Source organism: Vespa velutina, chromosome 11 (assembly GCF_912470025.1).
Source record: "Vespa velutina chromosome 11, iVesVel2.1, whole genome shotgun sequence".
NCBI lineage: Eukaryota > Metazoa > Arthropoda > Insecta > Hymenoptera > Vespidae > Vespa > Vespa velutina.
Genome location: NC_062198.1, coordinates 3,995,309 through 4,012,160, shown reverse-complemented (window position 1 = coordinate 4,012,160; position 16,852 = coordinate 3,995,309). Strand labels below are relative to the sequence as shown.

Below are 16,852 nucleotides of genomic sequence, written 5' to 3'. Positions count from 1 at the left end.
ATACGACTTAAGGGAATTTACTCTATCTATCTCTTTCTTTCTTTTTTCTTCCATCTCTCTCTCTCTCTCTCTCTCTCTCTCTTTCGGGTTACACTCCAACATGCTCCTTTCTGTACTTCCGATACGAACTTTCGTTTCACGTACGCGCTCATCGTTTGAGAAGAGAAGTTGGAGGAAGAGGCAAAATAAATTGGCGAGCTCAGGCGACGGAGCTTCGGTCGATTTGATTTCGATCCTGGAATGGGTAGAGTACTCCAGTCTCGCGTTAATTACCGGCAGTTTCGGCATTTCGCCGCTCTTTAAGTACTATCTAGAGATTAAAGTGGCCCGACTCTATATACCAATCCGACAGACCCGAGAAAGCGAAAGAGAAAAAGAGAAGAAGATGCTCGTACCTTTCAGTTGTTTACAATTTATAATCCTATAACAGATACTTAGGATTACTTACAGGTGCGTGCACCACTTCTTGCTATGCGAACCACCGTCGGTGAATACGAATCTGTAAACAAAGAAGAAAAAAAGATATAATTAAACATAATAAATAGATACATTAAATTAAACAAAATATCTTGTAAAAATTCTCTTTTGAGAAACTCGAAAGGAATATTAATAATATTTTGAAAAAATTCATTTTATTCGTATAAACCTAAAACTATGGGAATTCCTATAAAATTATAATTAATATTCCATATTGCTATATTTCAAATGGAAGATAATGTTTCTATATCTTTTCTCGTTATTAATGATATTATATTACTCTAAGAGAGATTCACGACAGTAGAACAACTTTGTGTTTCTGCTTACTCGAACGAATCATCATTCGTGTAATGAATCTAATTAAAGTGGAAAATACATGAGAAATCAAAGACGACGATTTGGGACGATAACGGGACAATTAAATTTCGTCTACTTAGTTCTAACTCGTTATCGTACACATATGCGTTCCGTTAAAGGACAATTACTTTCTTTCGAATTTCGAAACTCTTAAAAAAAAAAGAGAAATAAAAGAAACGATGGAATAGACCTTTTCAATGGGGAAATCCTTATGAAAATAGTCGTCGTATACGAACGAAGAGACCGACTGTACCTGAAATCCGCTCAACGGAAATCTTTCTCCGCTGGAATATTTAACGACCGAGTGAATTACGAGGGAGGAACCAACCAGTGAAGGTAGTGGTAATGATGGTAGTAGTTGCAGGCTATGGTAGTGGAGAAGGCAATGAAAATTGCAGAGAAAATCGTCTCTTAAGCGGATGAAAATTTGAAAGTTCCTGGAGTCACTTAAAAAACACTTTAACGTAACAGGGAAACGCTCGATGAACACTTCAATAAATAAAAAGCATAGCGTTGCTATTTCTTGGTATGCGAGATTATGAAGAAGCAACAAATAACAATGAATCTCTAACTTCGTATTCATGCCTTCGGAAGAAATTATCATCTTCGATCGGTAAATCCATAGAAATCGCCTTTCTAGTAATATAATTTCTATAAAAACCAATCAGAACAATCGTGATATATTTATCTTTTGAAAATGCATCGAATGTATTCAGGAAATACTTACAACATAAATAGCAAAATGGAATCTAATAAGAAACTAATTATATAACCTGAGAAGATGGCATACTTGAACAAAGCAAGAAGTATGACGGCGGAAATGATACTTAAGTGGGAGTTCTCAGGTGAGTAGACATCCGACGCACGTGAAATTCATTTCGCTCATTCATTAAAGATTTTAATACCGTTCGAAATGGAAATCCATCATAAATTAAATCCCTTTGGGGGTCGAACGGAATGTATATATCTGTATGAAGGGAGAAAAGTTATATCGATATATACCGCTTCCAATACGATGCTGTAGCTTCCGATTAAATTGCAAAATGGTCTGTCATGCTTGACAGATTTTTGCGAGTTACAGGAAACTCGCGATCGATGTTCACCCGATGTATATTTAACGAAACAAGAACACCATCTACTCGCCGCATTTTTCTAGGGTACCCTACTGTACCCCTGTGGGAAAGAAATTAAAAACTTGCCAAGCTTTTACCAGTTACTTTCATTACGCCAAATCGAAGAAGTAATTGGAAATCGTTGGACTGCGAACAACGTGCAAGTGCTTTTTCCATTTTTTTTTTTTTTTCTTTCATACATTCCTTTTTCCATAACCAGTACTTGAGAATATTTGATCGACTATTTTCGAAATGAATCCGGCACTCTTTTCGAGCTATTAGGATCATCGAGTAGATAAAGAGCTATCCATATTCTAATAAAGGAACGAATATATTTAATTACCAGGTGAAATTGCAAACGTTCTGACATATCTCATAAGTACTCGACGCTTATTAGACGGCAAAACGTTCAAGGAAAATTCATTGAGCGAAGGAAATATCTTAAACCCTTCGGATCAAAGGGCGTCTCTCGAAAGATGTTAAGGGGAACGTGACGAGCGTAAAAACGTTAAAAAGCATTGGGAGAACAGTCTCTCTCTCTCTCTCTCTCTCTCTCTAGCTATATATCTCTTTCCCTCTCTATCCTGTGGTTGGTGCAACAGAAAATAACCGGAAATTCGTAGCTAGAACCGCTCGTAGGAACGCTCGGTTTTGCCGTCTCCTCTTCGTCGGTTCACCGGTTATAACACCGGCTGGTAAAGGCACGTAACCTCCACATGTTCACGCACTGTGACGTTCGCACACTCCACACGTCGTATATCCCACAAGAGCACAAAAAGAATGAAAGAGAGAGGGAGCAAAGGAAAAAAAAAAAAAAAAAAAAAAAAAAAGAATTAAAAGGTGGCACTATCCAGTTTTCCCGTCGTTTTCTTCGCGATACAGCTCTCGCTTCTCTGCAGACTCTATGTATTTTGCCTCTCCCCCCCTCCCCTTTAATTACACGCGTTACTTAGACTCGTTAATTAGCCCTGCGGACGGGAATTAGAAAAACGGAAAGGGTGGATGCGAGACATTGTAAGTAGGTACTTGTGCGTCGAGCGATAACCTTCTCTCTTTAACAAATTTTTCTTCGCTCTCTTTCTCTCTCTCTTTCTCTCTCTCTCTCTCTCTCTCTCTCTCTTTCTTTCTTTCTTCCTCTTTCTTTTTTTTTCCTTCGTTTCTTTTGACTCGAGACTGGAATATTTCGCTGACCCAGTTTCCTGAGACTAATTGGCGAGCCAATCCCGCTGATTCGATCCTTTAAACGTTTTTCTTTCTGTTTCCTTTTCTTTTTCCTTTCTGCAGCTTCAGAAAATTATTAATACTCCTGTCAGACAAGACACTTTTTTGAGAGGAAAGTGTCGACGTAGGAACTACGGAAGATCTATTTTCTTTTAAAAAGAATACATTTTTGACAGTAAGAAAGAAAGAAAAAAAGAAACAGAACAAATAATTTAGATATTTTATAATTCATTCTATTTTTCCTTCGAACCTTTATTCTTTTCATTTTTATATTTACTATAGAAAAATACTAATTAAAAATCTACGCAAAAATAATCTCTCTTTTCTCTCTCTCTCTCTCTCTCTCTCTCTCTCTTCTCTTTCTCCTTCTCTTTCTCTCCTTCAAATATACCAATGGCATACGATTAACAAGTTTCACGTTTCGCAGATCCATCGAGGAGATCGAACTCCTCGAGAGTTTAATTTCCGCTCTCGTGCTCCTTTGTGTGGAAAACGCGCGAGTATCGTCAAATCTAGACGAAGATTCTATCGGCAGCTCCTCAAACTCCTTCTCTCACTTTTCTCAGACACTTGGATGGTTCAATAGCACGACGGAAAGAGAAAAAGAAGCTCGCGTAAATCGATCGCGAAATTATGAAGTATAATATACCGAAGACGTCTTCAAGACCCTTTCTCCTCGTGCTTTTTTCTCAATCTCGGGGAAGCGACGTTTCTATGTGGGGATTCTACGAAAAAGGTAGATGACAGAGCACCGAAGGAGAACGAAGAAAAAAGATCCTTTTTCCTGAGCGTGAATGGTCGCTGTAGAATTCGCGCTTGGTGACTTTTATACGTGGACATTTCTAGGTCCGACCGTGTTTGTATTGGTACGATCTGAAAGGAACCGAGAGATAGACTAAGAGAAATGCTTTCTTCTATTTACATCAAAATTCTTTTCTCTCTTTTACCTTCTATATTCTTTTCCGAACTTACGTCTATCTCAATTACCGATTTTCCATCGTCAATAGTTTTCATTTATCTTGAAAACGCTGCTTTTCCAATATTTTATGTTCACATCGAGTGTATAGAAAAAGAAGATAAATTTCAGAAACGAGGCTACCGAAGCGTTTTGAACTTTGCCTAAAAGCGCTTAAAGAAAAGAAAAGAAAAAAAAAAGGAGAGAGCTATAAAAGAAATGCATAAAATCTAGACGACTCCGTTTCACCGTTCTCTATTTTATCACGGGAACTTCGTTGCGTGTGACCTACTTTCTCATTATCACGAAACATAGTCGGAGAAGGAAAAGAGAGAATGAGAGAAAGATCCGGGAAGAGAGATCGTAATAAACACAAAGCAAAAGACGACGGTCGCGCGCGCGTCCTTCTAATCTCGAAAGAATTTCCCTTTGTAATTCCATTGCGACTACGCTCGGCGAATTCTAAACAAAAAGGACGAAAGGCATTTTATATCCTTCATGCTTCCAGACAGGAGAATCCTTTCGACGAGTAGCGCGATACTCGGAAATTACTCCCTGAACTTTCGCTTAGAAATCTTTTCCCTCTTTCAACGAGCCAAATTCGATTACACCGTATCTACTTTATTGAGCGATAATGGATAACTGAAAAAATATTCGTCTTCTTGCCGAATCAATTTTTGTGGTTATTTGCGTATCTCAAATTTATTTTTCCAAAAAAAAAAACGACGAGTAGCCCCCCCCCCAAAAAAAAAAATAAAACATTAGGTTGATAATCCATGCCGTCATAAAACTGATCGATAAACCGTTCATCGACAAAGTGTTAATAGAAAACCGATTACAAATCCATCGAACATGTCGTAAATCATAAAGTTTTCCCTAACGAATACGTTTATACGTTAATAATTCACGCATTGTGTCGATAAATTTACAGAATAAGGAATCTAGGAAGGAAAGGGTAAAAAGACACGAAAATTCACTATGAAATTTCTAAAGGATGGAAATGCTGAGATTTTGCTCTATATCATGGACCTCTCGAGGCTTGGAAAAAGTTTACCACCCATCGCTAAGGAAATATATAGCACCCCATAGTGCAGTGTGCTATGTTACCTTCTACGCTGAGGGAATCCTGTGGTATTCGCGAACCACTATCTCGCAGTGCATATAACTACTCGTTATATCGTGCGAGTTACTGCGATAAAATATAGGAAGTCGCGTTATAATATCAGCGGGAACTGTGTCGTTCTTGCTAGTGTCGCTTGAATTTACCCTTTCCTCGAGATTCCGAGAAAAGATTCGTCTAAGCGCGTTCCTATGTAGATATACCTTATATGAATGTGCTTGAAAATAGTATACTGTAAATATATGAAATGCTTCGAGTTTACGACGAATATCATTTAAACATACCCTATGAATATTTCCTGTCATAATAGTGAAAATGAATAGTTGCCTGTGTCGATCTCTGTTTTCTATTCTTTATTTAAATTTTAAGTATTTATAATTCACAGACTTTCAAATCCTCGTTTCCGGGGACACATGTTGAAATAACGTATTAATTATCATCCAACGTAACAACGAACGTTGCAATCAACGATCTCATTACGCCCATTCGTCCTAGAAACTTTTTCGTTACTTCATCGTAAAACGAGACCCTTCTTCTTCAATGCATCTTTACGTAAACTCGATATAGACCTTACATAAGAATCACCTTATTTCACGGTAAAAATAACAGTAATACAATATCTGTCGCAAAGAAATTTCTCGGCTTTTTTCAGAATGACATATACGAGATGAGCTCATCGATATGCCGTACCAACGAATTACCCAATGAGCATTCCGAATATACCAAGAGCAGGCTACAGGTAAAGAGAAGAGGGAATTGGAGTGGATTTATCGTTGGAGATCTCAACGCGAAATCACCAACATTTATATCATGGTCCAAACACATCACGAATTTGGCCTTTTCTCGAGGGGGTGTCTTCAGCAATAACGAGACAATTATTAATCTCTGCGTGCGATAAACGTAATAATTGAAGAGCCTCCGAGCAGCCTGGTCGACATTAATTGTTATTGCTGATGCTATTAATTCTCGGTGAGGAGAATCCGACGCTATTAACTGTACATACGACGAGTTACTATAGTTACACATATGAATGTGTATACATATGTGTACACGTGTACGTATGTGTGTGTATCTGTAATAAATTCACATGTATCAAAAGTAATAATATTCCATGCGTGCGATTTGTGAACGAATCGTTTATCCTTTTCCCCACCACCAACCTTTGTTCGGTATGCCGTAATACATTTGCTTATTAATTCTCGATCTCTGTTATTCCGCCAACTCCGTTGTGTTTTCTGAGCCATAATGCCGGATAAATTCATTATGACAGGTAATTAGCCTCTCTCGCCACCCTTTCCCACTTTCTATAGTCCATCCCTTGGTTTACTCTCCTCCGACGTTAAATGTCGCCGTTTTTATCACGAAGATGAAATATATTCAGCTCTTTCGACACGAAAGACCGCGACTAATTTATTCGCCATACCTTCCGTTCGAAATTATCACCCTGCTCGATATAATCCCTTAGAACGTAGTATATCGAAATGCGATAATGCTTATTAATCTCTTACCATATGTACAAGTAGTACGGACAAGGCAAACGCTATTCTCTAACTCTACCATTTTTCTCTAAAAATATTCTCGCCAAAGTATATAAATACTGAATACATATTTGTTCGTTCGTTACGATATATTCTCATATATTATACTTAATACTAAAAACAAAATGTATATCTGAATTCCGGTATCGTTATTAATAACACGTTTTATTAGCTATAGGCGATCGTATTAATAAATTATCTTTGTGTCCAAACGTACACTGACGATATAGAAAATGATTTTTCTCACAGTACAAAAATTAATTCATGATATTATAAATCTTTATCGATAAATAATCAGCGTTCGAAAATGAAGCTTTTCGAAAATATTTGAATTAATAATTCGAAGAAAAATATTTGATTATAAAAACGAAAGAAAAAATATCGATGTATTGATCGATTTCGATTGCTCGAGGAACAAAGATAAATGAGAGTCAATATGATTATGCTTCCTGCACTTCAGCAAGTACTTCGTTCTTCTACTCTTGTACTCATACAGCATCATTTCTTCCTAACCCTCCCTAGACAGTTCCGCAATCAGTTATTGTACCTTTAAACATCGGTGCGTGGATACACATCGTATCCCCGTGTCAGCCACGTAATTGCAAGTAGTACGATGCAAAAGCGAACACATTCATAAAAAAAACATAGAAATGCATACACTCACGTTTAGTCAACGATAGTCGTCGCACTAATTATGAGAACGGGGTGGATGAATAAGACAAAGGCAGACGACGATGAGAGAAAAAAGGACGAAGCGGAAAGATCCTCGGGATATGTACTCCTTTAGTTTATATACGTGTGCCTATGCGTGTGCACAATGTGCAACACGCGATTCCCACTGGTACATCGCGCGCCATTGTGAATTCTCACAGTCGTCGAGAGTGCATTCACTTGGTGGCTCAAGAAGTCGTCGACCGTAATATCTCGTGCAACAGAGAATATCCTCTTGGACACTTTCGATCGCGCGTTCTCTTCGATAACTCGTATCACATTGTTCCTCATTGTACGAGCTGTTTACCTCAACGTAGATATCAATGACTTTGATCAAAATTAAAAATGATCAAGTTCGACTATTTTATCGTCGATCGAAGAAATGGTCATATTTTGTTTTTACGCTTATACCTTTGATAACAACAAGCGTCTTTGTTTGTTCTATGGAAAAAAAAAGACACTCTTAATCAATTTGATCGAATGCATTTGAGAATTGTTCGAATATGTACAAAAGGTATACAAAGTCTAAGTGATCTATCAAAGTGATTTAAAGGTTATCTTATCAAAACAATTATTGTTTACCGAGAGAATAAAGATTTCTAATTACGTGTAAAAATTATTTATTAACTACGTATCTCTTCAGCTCTTTGTTAAGTAACTTAAAGTATAACACATTTGTAAACGCCCTAAGAAAAATATATACCATATACAGCAAACATTCTAAAGCCTCCATCTATGATCATAGCGAAAGCTTTTACGGCCTATACTCTCTGTTCGGGTAATGGCGCCATTTGTATGTAGAAGCTGGCGTTTTCGCTCTTGGCACATTTACTACTGCAGGACGAAAGGAATATGTGCACCTGCTGAAGCGAATCTTCAGAAAGCTAGTGAGAAAGAGAGACCCTCCTAGATATCGACCTTTTCCCTCTCGATATACGATAGCCTTCGAATCCCTGGACACAATTGTACGGAGTATAACGACCTCTATAAAGTGCGAAGAAGAGTTCCGAGAAAGAAGGAAACTCTTTGCTTTAAAAATGATCTCTATTGTGAATATAAAGGATACATCAGACGAACAGAATATCCCTAAAATGTTATATAATATATTGTATTAAAAAAACGATTAAAGAAAACTTAGAAATTCTTTGAATAGTAAAATTTGAGACATTTGTAGATCCTTAAGTGCAACGTCTATTGGTCCATCCAGATAGGTATATAATGAGATATAGCAACGGCAGGACCCTCGATGCATTAACTGCAGCTGTCGTAACATTTCTGGACAAGACGGAGCAAAGCCATGTCGCTACATTATGCACATGTGGGTCGCGCGATGGATCGCGTCGATTTCAACGGTCATGATAATGCTAAATTCGAGCCGATCTCAATGCCAGTAACACACCTTGGTAGCGAAATCGTGAGATGGATGACTAAAGCACATCTTGGAGAGCACTTACAATCGTCAATAACTGAGAACAAAATGTTTAATCATCCGCTAACATCGGTTAATTATTATTGATCGCAATTTCCCTATATACGGATTTGCTATACAGGCTATTATAACAGATTGTAATAGTAGAAATTAAAGATATAATATGTAATATGATGATATTAATAGTAAAATCTTAATAAACATTATAATCGCTATAAATAAGGTTATTAACAAATTAAAAATATAAATAAATAAATATATATATATATATATATATATATATATATATATATATATATTGTATATCTTATAGTATTATGTATATATATATATGTGTGTGTGTACATATAATAAAATAATACCATTATTAATATAAATATTATACCATAATATGATTAAAGTCGACGATCTTTTCCCATGGCAAAGCAAAATTTCTCATATATCAATTCCTAGAGAAATGTATAAATGTTTGAACGATCTCGCAAAATGCTGTTTACCCGACGGCGTCCCAAGTTCGACTGCCTTCTCGTAGTTCGAAACAACGTTATCTATTGTTTGTTTTTATCCTTATACATTCGATAAGTAAATAAACGCGTTTATCCGTAGAATAAGGAAAAATCATCTTCTAATCAATTTGGAGAATAATAATCATTGTTTTGCGATTTACTACATTGAAAATCAATAATATGTATGTAAATATAGTAACGTGATTGCAAAGTAACGATCATTTGATTAATACAAACAACGTCTTTCGATATTTCTAATTATCGACGAGATAAGACTTCATCAAGCATCCTAATGGCGTCTCATTAGCTAATCGGAAATGTATCTCCGGCTACCAAGAAACACGGTTGCCTTCCGGCTAATTCGTTGAATGTAGCTCACGTCAAATTACTTCATCAGTAACATTTCCGATGGGAGCAAACCGCCGTCAGTATCGGTGCATATATACGTCTATCGATTCAGTGATGATAAGTATTGGAAATGTCATTTAACCATGATCCATGCGCGTAACGTGACATACATATTTTTTTTTTTTCTTTTTAACTGTTTGAAATAAATAAAAAACCAAAAATTGGCCTTTCTATTTTCACAGATAAACTTTATTCATGATAAAATGTACGTAAAATTTCCACGTTGTAAAATTTTTTCCTTTTCAACTAAATGCAATAAAGATACGAAACGACGGTCTTTCATTGTTTCCCTTAAAAATTTTAAATATATAATTAAAGTTCTAACATTACAAAGTCTAATCTTAATCAACCTGGTCATTAATTTAATTAGATAGTTACACTAGTATTCCGCTCATTTTGAGAATTCTATGATTACCTTTCGTTTAAGCGAGAGACGTTAATTGAATCTACGAATATCACGAAACGTCTACTTTTAAAGAGCGTCATCTGGCGAAGCCCGATTCAGGAATGAAGGATGCTGCAAGTGCTCTGGACCGCGGTGATACTTGACGACCTTCATTGAAGAGAGATAGATAGTGGATCTATCGGAGCACTCGTGCGACTATCCTGGACTATCGTCTTGGTGGATGGGGTAGAGTTAGTAACTAAATGAGTTTCTCACTAACAAACCCACTGGTTCGAAACGATGTCACTGACAGTCGGTGCAGAAAAGGATAGAGAGAATTGGTTGGAATCGATGTGAGATGAAGTGAAGTGAGCAATGACCAAGAGACTATGTTAGTATCATTTGAAAGTTCTTACATTACGTGATACGATGAAAATGAAAATAGGAAAAAAGATCAAATAAAAATAAAAAAAAAAAAAAGCTTATTGAACGGAGCTCAATGAAGTATTCTAATTAAAAGAAATACCATAGTTTCTTTTTACCTAGTTTTTAAAAATATTCTCTATAACGAAAAAAGCTCAAGGGTTTTCGTTTGAATTAGTTATCACCCATTATCTGTCATTTATCTTATAGGAGGATTAAGCTCTCTCTTTCTGTGAGAGACTCGTACTGACATGAAAAATGCATCACCTTTTCTCCGTCTGCAATGGAGTTCTAGAAAATAGATTTACATGTAAAGTTTACGCGCTTCATCGATCTTACCAAACAATAAGTCATGTTATAGCGAATAAATCGAATACGTGATAACACACACCCATCATCAAACGGAACAACAAATAGCACCCAAGAGCTCGGTATCTTACACCGTTGTTATTATTATTCAATGAAAATAAAGTGCATATTCAAATCCCTCGATAATGTTAGAAAAGGAATGCGAAACTCGATTCGGCCAAAGTTTGATTTTCTTTCCGCCAACTCGATTATGGAAAGCAAAAATTCCCAAAAGGATCGGGTCACGACTTTGCTAGCTAGAAGACGATCGACTTTTCGCGCTTTTCTAACCATAGCAATACCCTGTGGGATAGAACGACAGAGAGATCGGCTGGTTGCATTAATGTTATCGAGATTCTCGTATGAGGGTGGAAGGAGAGAGCGCAAACATCGTTGTCGTGGGTAGATATTCAAGAAGCGAGCTTACGGTGGGAAGATAGAAAGAAGGGGTAAGTTGGAGTAGGGTTGGCGATGGGGGTAGAAATCGTAGAGGGATGAGAGACGAAGATGGTTAGTCGCTTTTCTCGTATTCTCAAAAGGATAGGTACTTTCACTCGAGAGGCAAGGGAGGAAGAGAAAGAGAGAAAGGAGAAGAGGAGAAAGACGAAGAAGGTAGCCGAAGAAGAAGGAAGGGTGGAATCGAGCACTCGACAACTTGTGGATCGTTTCATTATCTTGGAGTGGTACTAGCGCGCAACTTCTAAAGTTTGCCGCACAGAGTCAGGCCATCCAGCAGAGCAGAATAATCATATTACTGGGACCCACCCTTTGGCAGCCACCCTCTTGACACGAACCCTAGCCTAAGCAGCACCGCGAAATTCCTTCCCGCCATCTCTATTATCATCGGTGTAAATGCCTGCTTGTTTAAATGCCAGACGCACCTACGATACTCGTGAGAATACCTGCGATAACATCCGATTATTAATCGAGAAGCTTTGAACACATACCAGTATCCTGTTTGATCTATACTGTATAAGAACAGTGGTAGAATGTTTGTAACCGTTTAAGCAATAGGAGAGCTTAATGCTTAACATATTTGTAATTTCCTTTAGTTACAAAGGTTTAATATTAATATTAAACAAGGTTCATATTTTTATCAGTGTATCGTAAAAATTGAAAAAGTCAATGAAACTATAAACGATCGTTCTTATTTACTTTCCGAATCATAACCATTTTTATAATGTATTCATTTCAATAAGTAATTCATTCCTCAACATAAATTTTGTGCAAAGAGCACCAGCAAATTTGTTGTACACTTAAAAACGGCTATGATGTAATATAGTAATGGATGAGACTATGTTGACTTTCCAAGTATTTGGGTCTTGGAAAGAGTAACTCTTAAATCTTGGAAATATAAGATAAACACTCACTTTTTTAGTCGAAAAAATTTCAATTCGAAACTCCGATATTATATATTTAACATGGGAGCGAAATACTCTCGAATTTTCTCTATCCTTCTTTTTTTTTTTCTTCTTTTTTTTTTTTTTTTTTTTTTTTTTTAGACACAGAAAAAAGCGTTTGCTCGTTATAACTTTTGATAGAAATGGATTTTTTCCAATCTATTTCAAGTTCTACACGAACCATGACATTGATGGAAATGTTGCCTAAAATTTTAGATTGATTGCCTAAAAAAAAATTCAAAAATGTCGTCCAATTTATTATAAATACTTTAATATTAAAAATTAACGAAGCAGCAGTAAACTTTCGTTGAACGTGAAAACGCTTTGTTTCTAACTTTAAACATATTTTAATCTTAATGAATCGTATCATAAAAGTGCAACGAGGTAGATCGAGTGTAGCTATTATGCAAGATTGCTAACACGAACGCTTGATAATCATTGTGATGATTGACTTAAAGAGAGGTCAGATGCTGGAGGCGAATATTCGAATGATCTATCGAAAGAAAAATTTTATTTATCACAAATACGAAATGCCATTAAAGTTGGTAACGTCAAACCTAGATCCCTGTTTTTTCTCTTTTCCTTTTTCTTAATTACTTAATTGCTCTGAGCACGAAATGATTCAAGAGGATACTATCAAAACATTTGAAAAGGCACCACAAGAAAAAGGATTAGATACAGTATTCTTTCGTACTCCAAAAAGTTAGTATTTTCTTTTGCGGCACTTATATTGCTTGTTTGTTTCATTCGTTTCTTTTTACAAATAAGAAAACAATAGAAAACTCCAAAGTCATATTGCGCAAACTCGCTTTTAAGATCAATAAAACTCGTCAAATTATAGAAGATTATATTTGGTATCGTGTACGATTTGCCAAAAAAAAAAAAAAAAAAAAAAAAAAAAAAAAAAAAAACAAGAAAAAAGAAAGTGTGGAAAAAAATAGGGACATCCCAGAGGTAAATAAAACTTTGATAAAAGACTCCGGGCGGATGTTAAAGAAGTAAAAGGAGGATGCCACGCGTCTTTCCTTCTTTCCTACGCGGTTACCATCAATTAGCTTCAGCGAAAAGTTTCAGCCGTCTAGGAGGTGAGCATCAAAAAGATAGGAGGTTCGAAGGAGGAGTTGGAAGGAGGAGTTTCGAAGCGATCTTGGTGAACGAAGAGGAGGAAAAAGAAGGAGGAAACCACTGAGATCGCCCGCGGGAAAGAGACGACTAGAAAAAGAAGTAAAGCACAGACAAGACGATGAGGAAGCGATACGAGAGATTCAGGAAGAGAGGAGATAAGCTGTTGGAATGGGAGGGAAAAGAAGGAGAAGAAGAAGAAACGAGAATAGAGAGCAAGCGAAGCGAACGAACGGTAATTAAATTTGCAACTGTTAATCAAGTTCGAGCGGATCGATGCGAGAACCGCAGAGGCCGCAAAAGAGCACCGTCCGACGGGAGGATCGATGTCCTCGCGAGCGGAATGCGAAGGGGAAGGGACGAAATAGGTGGAAGAGAGGAAAGGCCAGACGGTCAATAAAATCGGCCAAATAAACTGACGTTCTACTGGAAGGAAGCGGTACTTGAAACTTCACATTGGAAATGACCATGACAATGACTGAGAAAGAGGGAGAATGAAATAGAGAAAGGGTACTCTTGTTCTTCGACCCTATAATAGCGCTCTTCCTGCACTTTCATTGGCCTAATCGCTCCAATCGTTCCTAAGATCAGCCGTTTAGTAAACGTTCGTTCTCGTGTAAGCGACTCGTACGAAAGGAGTTCCTTTGCTTTCGGACGAGAGAACCGGAAGTTGAAATCACGAAGACGCGTCAGAGACAAACGATCATTTTCCTCACGAGAATGATATCATGATTTGATGACTTCATCGCTCATCTGACGCGAAGCAATGAAGAATTATCACGCGATGCGGAATAATTCTCCGAGTTAAGCAAGAACAGAGATTTATCTTTGTTAAGTGAGGTTCCATCTTCTTCTTCTTCTTCTTCTTCTTTTTCTTCTTTTTCTTTTTCTTCTTCTTCTTCTTCTCCTTCTTCTTCTTCATCCTCCCTTTAGTTCCGATATGAAGTTCGTAGAAGTCTAAAGAAAGTTTATAAGTTTCATTAAGAAGAAAGTCTCCAATTTCGTGTAATTACGTGGAGGCCAACTATTCTGCTTTTTTTGTTCTATAAATTCGATATAAATATACCAACATTCAATTAGTCTAACACAAAGTCTTACGTACTACATAAAGTCTTAGGAAACCTTAAGGGATTACGATACCCTTTAACTTCCTCTGTCTTAAGACGGATAGTATGACCGAAGTCTACCGCATGTAAACTGTAAAAGATATCGTGATATACAAACTTAGCAGTCTTTGAAATTTCAAACAGCGATCCCTTTTCAAGCACGCTCAAGGATCACGTTTTCATAAACAGATGGAAAACTATCGACCTAAGGAGTCTGTTCAATTTAAAAAGCATTAAATCATGATTCGTGTCTTCTGAGTCTTACAGTTTTGCTGTGCTTCAAACCGCCATTAAGAACATTTTTACATCGATTCGCACATTGGATAGCTTTGGTGGTGGTAATGGTGGTGATTGTGGTGATGGTGGTAGTGGTTAGAACTGGCAACCATCGAAGAGAGGAGAAACAAAAAAATCGCCGAATAGAAGCGGCAGAGTCCAGGATAACATCTCGACGGTAACGAATGGCTCGTCGATTCGCCCTCTTACCCGTGTCTCGTATATTGCCGCATATACTGGGTGATTCGTTTGCAACCTCCGCGTTCTCTACAGGAACAAAACGAATAGAAGATATACCGAAGCTCTTTGCGGTTTGAAAAAAACTGCATCGAGTATAGGATCGCTTTAATAACTTCGTGTAATTAAATGGCGCGATGTTGGAGATGATACCTGATTCCTCGATATCCTCGGTGATTTCACGAGAAAAAACTTCCATTATCAATAAAAAGCACATGTTGTACCTGCGAAGAAAAGGATAAAACGTTTTAAAAATCCAAGAAAGAATAAGACTTTTATTTGCATTCGTGAGGATTTTAAAACCGCCAGGGGGCCAAAACCTCATCGGTTTCAAGTTCGTCTCGCGTTGCGGTTTAATGAAAAGCGCGTCCCTCGCTTTCTCACCTCTCTCTCTTTCTCTCTCTCTCTCTCTCTCTCTTTCTCTCTTTTTATTTCTTCTTTCTATCTTCCTACCCGAGAAAATCCTGCGCGTTCATACTCGACGACGACACTTTTATCGGCGTTTTCTCCTTCGTCTTTTATCATCAAAAGAAGAGCCAGAGAATCCTACGATCCTGTCTTGGCTTAATCCGCCATCCCTCTCCAATATCCCATCCTTCAGCTAGTAGAAAACTCGTATTTCTTTTAACTGAAAAGAGGACCGACGATCATTAGAACGAACTTTAATGACAAAGTGGAAGGAAGATCGTCATAAATTGGAGAATCGCAGCAGCTTCGGGAGATGGCTTTTTATGTCCGATCATTGCACAGTTCTTACCACTCGTCTTTTTATATTTTCTTCTTTCTTTTTCTTTTTCTCTCGCTTTTAGTCCATCTATCGTAGCTTTTACGGGAGAAAACACCCTCGTTGAAAACGTGCCTAACGAACGGAAACGAGCTCAACCGAGCGATTCGAGAACACGTCGTTTCGTTTCTCGCGGCCACTTTCACGAACCAACCAACGGCCACAGGGAATAGTCGAACATGTTCTCTCACCTTTACCCACGATCCTTTTCGAACGACGAGAGTAATCGTTCGCGATCATCGTCGTTAAGATCGTTCGAGACTATCAAGTTTACTTCCCTTCAGCTTTTTATGATTCTCTTCGTACGATTCCTCATGTTGTTTCCTATTGTTCAATCATGTAATATGTTTTGAACGATGAAAAAATGATTTAAAATAAAATATAATGATATCTTAAATTATAATTAAATTCACTATCATATTAAGATTCCAATGATCCCGATAATCATAAGTTTCAATTACAAAAAGTATCTATGGACTTTAAGAAAGTCAGTATAAAATATCATAGACATTAACGATTTCTCTAAACACGTTGCTTATTTAAATAGCAATTATTAATGACTGATCATTGTATCTTCTAAATATATCGTATAACATTCACCCGATTAATTATCGCGATGATTAAAACGAGCCCTGCTAAAGTCAAAAGTGATTTAGCCCAACTCTTACAACACATAACGCCCGATACGTATTTAATTTACATTAGTACACAATGTTCGATAGCTATTAATCAACGGGCAGTAGCCCGATATCGAAATTGCGTCGTTCGTTGAGATCATATTCCATTAATGACGAAGCTATTACTTAATGACTCGTTACTATAAAACGCGAAAATAACAATGAAAGGATCGATCCCGTAAAATTAGACATTCGTATGAAATTATTCGATACTCGAGTTCTCATCGTATTTTATTTTCGAAATTAATATTATACCAAAT

General features: G+C 37.1%; 1 protein-coding gene across 18 annotated transcripts in view; it reads right to left on the bottom strand.

Annotated features, from left to right (window-relative positions):
• The window catches only part of LOC124953042 (protein turtle), a 189,689-nt gene that overhangs the window by 151,807 nt on the left and 21,030 nt on the right, over positions 1 to 16,852 (bottom strand). For all 18 annotated transcript variants that reach the window (XM_047503858.1, XM_047503842.1, XM_047503855.1 and 15 more), the window contains exon 2: positions 449 to 499. The gene's annotated coding sequence lies outside the window, so the exon portion shown is untranslated. The remainder of the gene's footprint in view (positions 1 to 448; positions 500 to 16,852) is intronic.